The sequence below is a fragment of the Sinocyclocheilus anshuiensis genome, unplaced genomic scaffold (genome assembly GCF_001515605.1).
Source record: "Sinocyclocheilus anshuiensis isolate Anshui unplaced genomic scaffold, SAMN03320099.WGS_v1.1 scaffold233, whole genome shotgun sequence".
Classification (NCBI taxonomy): domain Eukaryota; kingdom Metazoa; phylum Chordata; class Actinopteri; order Cypriniformes; family Cyprinidae; genus Sinocyclocheilus; species Sinocyclocheilus anshuiensis.
The window spans coordinates 632,593-644,995 of NW_015540843.1; the positions used below are offsets into that span (position 1 = coordinate 632,593).

Here is a 12,403-nt window from a genome sequence, read left to right on the forward strand (position 1 = left end):
ATTGGCCCATGGAAACCTCTATGAACACACTTGACTTGACTTGGCTAAAAAATCGCGGGGGACGAATTTACGTTTTATTAAAAAGTGTTTACGCATTCTACACTCATGGCGTGCAGCCGCGCACAAACATTAGGATAGGTTAGATTCCTGCCTCCGTTGCGAGTCCCTATCAAGCACTTTACCAATTCAACTACTCTCTTCTTCTCCTCCTGCCTTGCTCTTTGGCCCGCATCACTCACCGCAGAGCAAGCCTGTTCTTGATAAATCTCCTGTGAAAACGTGGGAAAAGCCGACGAGGAAGAAGTTGGGGTGATGCGATCTTTATATAGGCGGAGCAAAATACTTCATCGCTCCATCTATAGCGCATTGTGATTGGATGTTTACGCTGTCAATACAGGAGACAAACCAATGGGCCACTGGCTGCTCGCTGTCCCTGCGTGATGGTTTTCGGCAAAAAAACATTCTGTCAGCCCCTTAAGTGTGTCGGCCCACCGGGAAAATGGCCCGGTATGCCCGATTACCAATCCAGCCCTGAGCTAAACTACTACTACTTGACTGGTCTGAATCGTTTTAGTGCTGATATATCGGCCACCACACATAGATAAAAGATATATATAATTTTCATAGAGTTCACAGGGGATCTGAGATCTGATTACTAAACATGACCAGTTTCTTTTAGCATGTGACTTTAATGTCCAGGGGCCTGTACCATGAAGCCGGATTAGCTGGCTAGCCAGGTAAGTTTCAATTTAGTTTATACCAATCCTGGGTTTTAGGTACCATGAAAGTGGCTTGGATTTTAGTGGCATTCATTTCCATAGTAACTTACTCTCCACAGCTAACCTGCTCCAGGGCAGGTTATGTTCTGGGTTTGAGATCTCAAACTGAAATTGGACCAATCAGATGTGAACAAAGTGACACATGTCTGACTCAAAAAAGTCACTCCCCCAGTTTCTCTTGCTCCAAATTAAAGGTCACTAGTACAAAAAAAAATTGTTTGGCTTTAATGACAATTTGAGTTATTTTATATGATTTATATAATTATTATATGATTTATATTATTATTAATCCATTACACACAAGCAATTTTAGTTTAACAGTTACTATAAATCATTTATTTTAAATGAATATTAATATATACAGATCATTTGCAATATAAATCAGCTGTAGAATCAATAGATAATGCTTTAAAAATGACTATGTGGCCTTACATGTATGAGTCTCTATCGCTGTATATTTTCAACTATATAAACTAACTTAGCAAGTTTCACTTGTGACTGCACTGATAATGCAAGAAAATTTCTTTTATTTTTCATGAACAAGTACTTTTTTCAGTGTAAATGTGTTTAAATTCGTCATATTCTACAATCTCTTAACCTTTAGCAAAACCTTTAACTTTTAGTTTGGAATCTCGCTGGGTCTCTCGTGAGAAGTGAATCATACTTGCTCTGTGTTGCAAGGCATGTGATTGGCTGTACACCAGTGATGTCACACATTCATGTGCACACACTCCACAAACTCAGGATCAAAACCTGAGTTGACAAAGCAAGCTGATGATCAGCTTTGATCATGGTACCAACAAAACTGGATTGGAGTGGTTTGGTTTTGTCAACTCAGAACTAATTCTGTAACTCTGAATTTGTTCAACTACCATCATGGTACAGGCCCCAGGTATGTTGCCCTTGTAAACAGCTAACGACAGACTTTTTGAACACTATTGACTCTTTTAATCTGCTGCAATTGGTTAATCATCCTACACATACCCAAGGCGACACTTTGGACTTAATATTGGATCCTGGACTGTCTATAACTGACATTAAAGTGGTTGATAGAAAAAAATAGTTTAATATAAGATTTCTAAGCCAGTTTCTCAGCTGTAGTTATGAAACACCTATTCATTCACACAACTGAACTTAGTGAATGAGTAAATATGAAAGTCAGACCTCAGTATGTTCAGTTGACAGTGTGAATTCTTCAGTCCAGCACAGAGCAGCCTCACTCCTAAATCCAGCAGGTCATTGTTACTCATGTCCAGCTCTCTCAGATTGGAGTTTGATGATTGTAGAGCTGAACACACAGTTTCACAGTGCTGATTAGAGAGACAACATCCAGCAAGCCTATAACAGAGGATGACATGGAGATGGACAAAATAAAATAATGTTTTCTGCATTCTGTGCATGATATATATGAAGGTCTCTGATCATGACACAGGTCATGACTGATTCAGAGTCTCTCTGAAAACCATAACAAATCCAAAACATGGATGCATTATGCATGGATGCTTTAGTAAAAACTTACACTGTTCAACTAACAAAGCCTCATTTTTGCTTGGATTTAAAATAATACTAAGGAGACAAAATTGATAACATTTCATTTTTTAAATATAATTCTTTACCGAGAAATTTACATGACTGTTCAAAAAAAGTGTTTCAAATGTTTGAAAGGTCTATCATAAAACTGTACACAGCTAACAATACAACCAACAAAATGCAACCAAATCTCGTTCACATTTTCATCAAAATTGTTTATAAATAAAGTTTTCTGACATACTTTTTAACTGTTTTATTGATTCAAGATTAGATCCAATTATGAGCCTATTACCATTCATAGAACTGAATAGTAAGATGACATGAATCAATACTCACAGAGCTTTTCTGCAGTTCATCACAGCTGGTATCAGTCTCCATCTCCCCTCATATGATGTGTTGTATTTTGTAGGCTCAAACTTATCCAGCACCTCCTCTGACATCTGAAGCATGTAGGCTATTGCTGAGCAGTGAACAGGAGAGAGTTTCTTCTCTGAGTGTTGGTCTGATTTGACAAACTCCTGAATCTCTTTGCACAGAGTCTGGTCATTCACTTCTAGTAGACAGAGGAACAGACTGATGGATCTATCAGCTGAGAGATTATAACAATTGATTGTGTCTTTAATGTACTGTGCGGTTTCTTTGATGGTTTCTGAGCTGTTCTCTGCGCATGTCAGTAGATTCTGTAAGAGTCTCTGATTGGACTCCAGTGAGATGCCCAGCAGGAACCGCAGAAAAAGATCCAGGTGTCCATTTTTACTCTTAAGAGTTTTGTTGGCAGCTGAAGTTAGTAACTTACACAAAGCATTTCCCTGAGACCTCTCTTGCTTATATTCATAATGTTCACATTCTTCATGCAGAAACAACTGCAACGGCTCCATGTTCTTCATCAAATGGGAGAAAAACACATATAAAGCAGCTAGAAACTCCTGAAAGCTCAGATGTATGAAGCAGTACACTTTCCTGTGCTGAATCACAGATTCCTGCTTAAAGATCTCAGTGCAAATCCCAGAATATACTGCGTCAGTGATGTCTATGCAACAATCTCTCAAGTCCTCCTCATAGAAAATGACATTACCCTTCATCAGCTGTTTGAAAGCCAGTTCACCAAGTTTCACAATCACTTCTTTGTTGGACTGCATACGTTTTTCTGTATCTCTCTCTTCATACTTCTGATTCTTCATGCTTGTCTGAATGAGCAGGAAGTGGATGTACATTTCCGTCAGAGTTTGTGGGATTTCTGTATCTTGTTTTACAATTTTTTCAAGAACAGTGGCTGAGATACAACAGAAGACTGGTATGTGGCACATGATGTGGAGGCTTCTTGCTTTTCTAATATGGGAGATGACTCTGCTAGCTTGATCCTCATCACTTATTCTCTTCCTGAAATATTCCTCCTTCTGAGGCTCATCAAATCCTTGAATTTCTGTCACACGGTTAATGTACTTGAAAGGGATCTGATTGGCTGCTGCTGGTCTGGAGGTGATCCAGATGAGAGCAGAGGGAAGCAGTTCTCCTTTCAGGAGGTTTGACATCAACACACACACTGATGAAGTCTGAGTCACATCAGAAACTTTCTCATTGTCTGAAAACATCAGTGCAAATCTGCTTTCATCCAGACCATCAAAGATGAACACAACTTTACACTCCTCATAAATCCTTGGGTTCAGTTCATGAAGTTTAGGATGAAAGTCAAGCAAAAGTCTGTCAAGACTGAACTGATTATCCTGAATCAAGTTTAGCTCTCGAAATGGAAGCACAAACATAAAATCTACATCCTGATTGGCATTTCCCTCGGCCCAGTCCAGAATGAACTTCTGCACAGAGACAGTTTTTCCAATTCCAGCAATGCCTTTGGTAAGAACAACCTTTATTTTGTCTTTCTTCTCACATTCTGGTTCAGTTGAGGGTTTGAATATATCATTACAGTAGATTGGAGTGTCTTGTGAGTGTTGTGTTCTGGGTGTCTTCTCAACGTGTAAAACCTCATGTTCTTCATTCACCCATTCACTCTCTCCCTCTATGATGTAGAGCTGTGTGTAGATCCTGTTTAGGAGGGTTTGATTATCTTGTAGTTTGACTGGCTCAAATAAGCTTTCATACTTGTTCTTCATGCTGGTTTTATGTTGGTCTTTGACTCTCTGTAGTTCATCATCAACTGGTTGGTGAAGAACCTGTTTCAGGATTTTAGTCTGATCATCTCTATCCACACTGCAGAAACAAGAACAATACAAAGAATGAATGAGAGAGTGGGCAGCTACTAAATATTCTAGTAAAGCCATGTGGCATTCTCAAAACCAGCTGAGACACAATAAACTGCTTAATACAGGCCCAGACTTTTTTTTTTTTAAATGACAGTTAGTAAAAAATCTCCCGCAAGTAAAAGAACACAAAGAATCTCCCAAGATCTCACCAGAGGATGCTTAAACAACTCCAGAAGCTGTATGTTCAGACATGTTCACTTATTTTTTTTTAATAATTTTTCTGTCTTGTTTTCTCGTAATCACAACTTAATTTTATTGTGATCTCGAAATAGCAAAAGTTGATAATCTGACATAACTGATAACACAAAAACAGGTATACTTTTCAAAATGTTATTGAAGCCACTGAAATAATATGATATAATAATTTACTAGAATTCGCCTTTGGAAAATTTGTAAAACAGATGTTTACCTACTGTTTCCAGTCTACCAGTCTGTCAATAAGTAGACATCTGAGTTACTATTTTTCCAAAAGCTAAGATGGGATTGAAAATGTGTGCCCTGCCCTTTAAAGGGTCATGAAACCCCAGACTACTTTTTCTGACATTTTAGCAGAGGTGTTTGTGTTGCACATCATAGAAGACAATGTTAGCATCCGATAATTTTAACTGTTGGAGAAAACTGGTTAATTTTAAGCTTTTTTGCGCTATTTTCACCTTCCGGGTTTAAAATCTACATCGTGTTGACGGCACAATTTGTGATGTGGCAATGAACGATAGTACATCGATGACGCGTCTGTGTCTATTAAATTATTCATGAGACTGCGTGTTCTTATCCTATGAGAAGACGCTTTGCTTAATTATTCACAACAGCATGTGTTGATTTGCTATGACAGACGTTTCAGACTGTGAGATGACATCGCGCACATTAACTGAGAGAAACGTTCCTGGATCGAAGAAGAGTGTTTGTTTTTGCTTTGTAATAACCGTTTAACCGAGTGTAACCGTTTTTACAACTCCGTGACGCAACCCGTCAAAATGCTTATATAAACGCTGCAGAATAAGCCTTAAAAGTTATCAGAGGTGCAACAGCGCGTTCATATTAGGGCTGGACGATTAATCGAATGCGAATGTCATGCGCATTTTGTTAGTAAAGCCGGTTCTGTAATCAGCAGTAATTATCACGTGCTTTCAGATGGAGCAGCATTTAGGCTACTACACAGAACCGTAGTTCACTGACAAGTTACTCAAAAAAAACAAAAAAAAACAAACAAAAAAAAAAAATAATCGCAGACGATTTTATTGTGCAATTATGAAATCGAAGAAATCATTCGCGATAATGACAGCTGTTTGCATAGCTTCTCAGTGAACTACGGCTCTGTGTAGTAAATGCTGCTCCATCTGAAAGCATGTGAAAATACCACATTTAATAACATATTTTTACTCCAAACTCACTTCATAACGTCAGTCGAGTGTTTGAAATAAATCCTTCTGTGAGATGATGTGGCTTCTTACACAGAATAAGGTACGCAACATATTTCATAGTATTCTAAGCAGTGATAAAGGCATTGCATTATAAGCATACTTTATTTGAATGAAAATTATAATAATAATAACTCAGATAAACCATATATTGTCATAATCTTGTGTTTATTAGTCACGTTGAATCGATAAAAGCTGTTAAATCTTCTGTTTATCCAGCTACCGCTATAGGCATTTTCTGGGTTTCTTCTGCAAGGCGTATTTGGAGTTTCACCGCGAGAGCGCCCTCTGGCCTTTGGATGGAGATTTACTGCTGATCACAGAACCGTGCTTCACTGAAAGATACGCATGACAATCGCAGCTTCTGTCGAATCGCGATTTCGATTCCATTTCGGTTTATCGTGCAGCCCTAGTACATATATATTTTCGATGCAGAGTGCAAATATGGGGGTAGAATCGTTGCATAATTCCAAATAAATACATTATGATCCACAAATATATGTAAAGAGATTAACAAAAATAAAATGTATTGATAAATAAATAGAATGAGATCCACAAATAAATCTTAGAGTTTCACAAACAAGAATTAAATTCACACAAAAAATAAAATGAGATTTGCAAATAAAAAACATATTCACAGATATATTTTTATGTCACAAACACAACTTTGCCTGGCATTCATTTGTGAATCGCGTCCTGTGCATTTGTAGATCGCTGCACACATTTGTGGATTTAGAAAATTTTTTTTGGCGTCAAGACGCTGACAAATCCACAAATGCACGTCAGATATGCCAATCAGATAACAGCTACATTTCTCTGACCAATCGTAGCACGTTCTCGCTATAGGAAATCATGTTAAAATATATTTGAAGAGCATCAGTGAATGAAATGTCACAGTTTTGCATATTTGCTCTGAAACTGGCAGCACATAGCCTTTTCGGACACATCAAGTAAAAAACTTAGGTATAGTTTGTGATAGTGCACTGAAATTTGATAAACAAATAAATGAAGTGGTCAGAATTAGTTTTTTTCAATTAGAAATTAATACATTATTAAAAGATTATATTAACAAGAGGCGATGCTGTCTACGTGAATGTCTATGCGCGATATAAACAGCATTCGAAAGAAGTTTATTATGAATAATACATAAGGTACATCAAATAAAATAGGCCTACAAGACACGTTTATCCATCCCACAGTCTTGTAAGTCTATTAACTGAACGTCTTTTTTCCGTATTATTATTATATATTATTACTATTTTCGTTTATCATATACTTCTCTGTTCAGTTTAACTCGCATTAATCTTTTTATTGTGGGTTAGGGAAAAATAAGTGTAAACTTTTTTAAAAGTTACTATGTGTTAACTCAGGGTTCCCAACCACAACCCTGCTACATCCTGTGGCACTGATGTAGCTGCTAGACAACACTGTAAATATAATATTTATAGTTTTGAGACGCTACAGACAACAGTATGATTTTCTATAATTCCTATGATGTCTTGTGATGTAAATTGTAATGTGATATGCTGTGCTATATAAAAGAAGAGTGTTGGGACTGACAATACTGTATTCACATTCTATTCAACAAGGTGGAAGTGGGCGCCGGAAACTGTCCATGCTGCTTACTGATGCTGAGGGCTACACTTTGCGTGCACTCAAATCTGCTTCCAACAATGGGAAAAATGTTCTCTACGTAGTTCCAATTCAGGAAACTCTTTGTGCTTTTAACATACATCGTTCCGCGTGCACAATGCAATCAAAACCTTCCACAGGACCCCATACAGAAATGTAATGTAGGACATATGTTGCCCTATAACAATAGTAATATTGCCATACATGTTATCTTTAAGGCCATGTAAAATTTTTAAATACATACATTCTCTGGATAGATGAAGATATAATTGTATAACAAATATAAAATCCCCGAAATGTATATATTTACATGTAGTTTAAGATATCTGTATTTTAATATGTAGTTTAATACATATCTTAATATATATTTAGTAAAAAAAAAAAAATAATAATAATATAGATTGTGTTTGTCTGTATTTGTGAGTTCAATTGAGATCAGATCATATTTAATGAGTAATCAATGCCATTATCTACAAATTTTAAATTGGTTCACAAAGTTATGTTTGCCACTGTATTTCATTATCAATGAGCCAAATATTTTCTATAAAACAACAAAATTACCTACAGCTAAACCTTTGTCAATTCTCAGTAACAACTTGTCTACAGTACAAGAATGGAAGAAATAAAGTCAAGCTTACTAATATGTGAAGATGATAATGCTGTTTTTGCTTAAGGTTAAGCATCCTCTGGTGTGTTTTTGAGAGATTTAATTTGTTTGTTTTTTTGCAGATGATTTCATTTAAGGCTCTGTGGCTTTAAGTCAGTTGTAGTTGCTGTGCTGTCTGCTTGTCTCTTCTTTTTTTCTGTTCTTGCCATTCCTTTATCTTTCCCTCAGCAATTTTGCTTGTTTACTTGCAGAAGTCCTTAGCATTACTAATTGTCAATTGTCATTTGTAAAGTGAATCTACCTTATTTCAGTACTACATTTACTCTCTGAAAAATACACCCATATTTACATGAAATACTGTTCATTTAACACTCGATAACAGGGATATTGATTGGATCTGCTGAACAAATCAAAGCATGTTACCGCTCAATTCAGCATGCGTGTCGGTCTTGTTCGGACGTAGGACAGAATGAAATTTTAGAGGGAACTGAGGATAATACATGAAAATGACACAAAGACATTTTAGAAGACTTATTGTCTTTTTGGTAAAGCTTGATAAAAAAAAATAATGCTGAGCAGTTTCCCTCACACAATGAAGGAAAAATGTGACCCTGGACCACAAAACCAGTCATAAGGGTCAATTTTTTGAAACTGAGATTTATACATCATCTGAAAGCTGAATAAATAAGCTGACGTATAAGCTTGATGTATGGTTTGTTAGGATAGGACAATATTTTGTAATGACTTTGATTACTTAATTTTAAGGGAATTAATTATTATTAATTCATTCAGGTTTAAAGGTTAAAAGGACTCGAATCTGAAAATTCTGAGTCAACCTGATTAAAGCTGAATTCAAATCTGATAGTTTACACTTTAAATCAAGGGTCGTCCAGCGAGCCGGTGATTCTTAGTATATTTTAACAATTTGAATATCTGTATTCCCCCTGGCCACGGGTTAATACGATTATAATAATTTGTAAGCTCTTAGAGAGGTAACGTAAGCTAGGTAGCAAGGATCTTTGGCAAAGGTTTTAACCTTAAAATTATATGACACCAAACAATGATTCTTTATAAATGAAACATGAATTTTATTGGCTAATCTAGATTACATCAAAACTACGCTAAAACACACAAACATACAGTTTCTTTAGAATCAGAGTTGACGGGGTTGCATGAAGTTTCCACCTGAGAGAATTCACAAAGCAGATATTTTCTTATCTTTACTGCTTAACTAAGTTCACCAGCGTCAGTTCAGCAGATAGAAGATTTTGTTTGTTTACTTGCGTTCTGCTTGGTTGACAGCTGAAAAGCTGAGATGATTCTCGTGGCTCCTGGCTGGCTGCTGAGGGAACCCCGGAGCTTTAGGATTGGTCGCTGAGGTGACGTTTGGATGACGTCGTTTCGGGAAAGCCCTCGTTGCATTGGTTGTTTGCCTGATGACGGAAGAGGCTTCAACAGTCCTATGAAAAGTCTCTGTTTTAGCAAGGCTTTGTGTTCTGCAGAGTTATGAAGTTTCAAACGGAGTATTTGAGTTCTGGATCCCCGTGATGTTACGGCAGGGGGACCCTTCACTGACCCTGCATGAGTTTTACGACCGCAGCTGGTTGCAGAGGAGTGCCTCAGTTTGTCTTAATGGAATGTGGTTGTTTCATGTGTGGATTCAATAGTGTAAGTGGGTCCATGCGAAGACAGAGATCCTACATTTGGTCGAGATCCAACTATTTGAAAATCTGGAATCTGAGGGTGCAAAAAAATCAAAATACTGAGAAAATAGCTTTTAAAGTTGTCCAAATTAAGTTCTTAGCAATGCATATTACTAATGAAAAATAAAGTTTTGATATATTTATGGTAGGAAATTTACTAAATATTTTCATGGAACATGATCTTTACTTAATATCCTAATGATTTTTGGCATAAAAGAAAAATTTATCATTTTGACCCATACAATGTTTTTTTTTTTTTGCTATTGCTAAAAATATACCCAAGACTGGTTTTGTGGTCCAGGGTCACAAATATTCATCTGCTTTGTTGTCTCTTGTGAGGAAAATGTTTATGATGCTTAAAACACTCACACAAAGTTGCAAATTTTAAAATGCACCACAACCTGTGTGTTTTTAAAAGCATGTCGTGCTCAAGTCCGTCCGTCTGCAATTCTGACTTTTTTTCTAAGAACTGCATGATAGAAACTCACAATTGCAAGTTATAAAGTCAAAATTGCGGAATTGCAAGATATAAATTCGCAATTCTGAGAAATAGTCAGATATAAAATCTCAATTGTAAGAAAAGTCAATCTTTTTCTTTTCCTCAGAATTGGACTTTATAACTCGCAATTGCAAGTTTATATCAAAATTATGAAAAAATAAGTCAGAATTGAGAGATATAAACTCACAACTGCAAGAAAAAGTCAAAATTGTGATAATTAGATATAAACATGGAATTCTGACTTTATAACTCACAATTGCGACTTTATATCTTGCAATTCTGACTTTATAACACATAATTATGACCTTATATCCAGCAATTATGACTTTATAACTAGCAATTGCCAATTTCTATCTCACGATTCTGAGGAGAAAAGTCAAAATTGTGATAAAAAGTCGCAACTACTTTTTATTTATTTTTTTTATTCAGTGGTGGAAACAGGCTTGCACATTACAAATATAGGGCTGAATTGCTGAAATTCATTTTCATTCGCTCACAGTCCATGCTGCTATAAGGTAAAAGACCTAGACTAACATTTCTCAATTCCTGTTACCACAGACGTCCCCTGAAGATGATATGGTATTTCATTGTTTATTTTAATTTAGCCAATCTATTATTTAGTGCTGTCAAACGATTAATCGCGATTAATCGCATCAAAAAAAAGTTTTTTGTTTACATAATATATGTGTGTGTACTGTGTATATTTATTATGTATATATAAATACACACACACACATGCATGTATATATTTAAGAAAAATCTGTTATGTTTATATATTAAATATATTTATATATGATAAAAATTATATGAATATAAATATATACATGTAAATATTTTCAAAATATATGCTGTATGTGTGTGTATTTATATATCCATAATAAATATACACAATACTCACACATATATTATGTAAACAGAAACTTTTATTTTGGATGCGATTAATCGTTTCACAGCACTACTATTATTATAATATTCCATACATATTAGAGCTTGGTAGACAGATAATTAACATGTTTAAGACATTATTACGCAGATAATTGAATAGAATAGAATCCCTTCCTTTCTCACATTGAAGGTGGCAACCCTACTTGTTTCACTGCAGGAGTTTACAAACTATGTATTTGTACTCACACACAGACTGAGGTCACTGTTCCATCACTGAGATCAGGGGGATGACGCATAGATCCATCACTCTTCAAAGACACACAGCTGGGCTCAGGAGATGCTGCTCTCTGGTTCTGGTAATGAACAAAATCCCCCTCCTCTCTCACCTCACAGGGACTCGTTTCTGAGGTGGCGTTTTTCTGTGTCTTCAAGATTTTATTTCTGCATTTGGAGAGAAACACAGCTGAACTCTTGTCTTTAGATACAATTAATGAATTATCCCCATCTCTTGCATTTTATGGGAGTGGGCTGTCACTACAGAGCTCCTGATGCCATTTGTTTGTTGCAATTCTCTGATTAACTAGCTTTAACTACATTAAAACATAACTCATACTAGATTTTATGAGAATGACATTGTAATTCTTCTCTCTTCTGTGTTAGTGACTGTAATATTAAATAATGTTTCAATCATGTTTGTACTCACACAGGTGGTCATTGCTTTAGCACTGAGTGGTCATTGCTTTAGCACTGAGATCAGGGGGATGACGCATAGATCCATCACTCTTCATCGACACACAGGAGGATACTGAACATGATTCTGTCTGACTTTCCTTTTGCCTGATGCTGAGAAAAACACATGGATAATTCATATTAAATCTCTATCACTGATGTTTATCAGGGTCATGAACTGAATAATCAATTTTTTTAAATGTTTTTATTTAAAATTATAGAAACAACTAAAAGCACACATATGCAAAAAGCACACTTAATTGGTGTAAAAATCATATTGCATCTTACAACTACACACACACACACATATATATATATATATATATATATATATATATATATATATATATATATTCTAAA

At 35.8% G+C, this 12,403-nt stretch overlaps 1 pseudogene; it reads right to left on the minus strand.

The window, feature by feature from the left end:
• LOC107687576 (NACHT, LRR and PYD domains-containing protein 12-like) overlaps positions 1–12,403 on the minus strand; it is a 43,260-nt pseudogene that overhangs the window by 28,893 nt on the left and 1,964 nt on the right.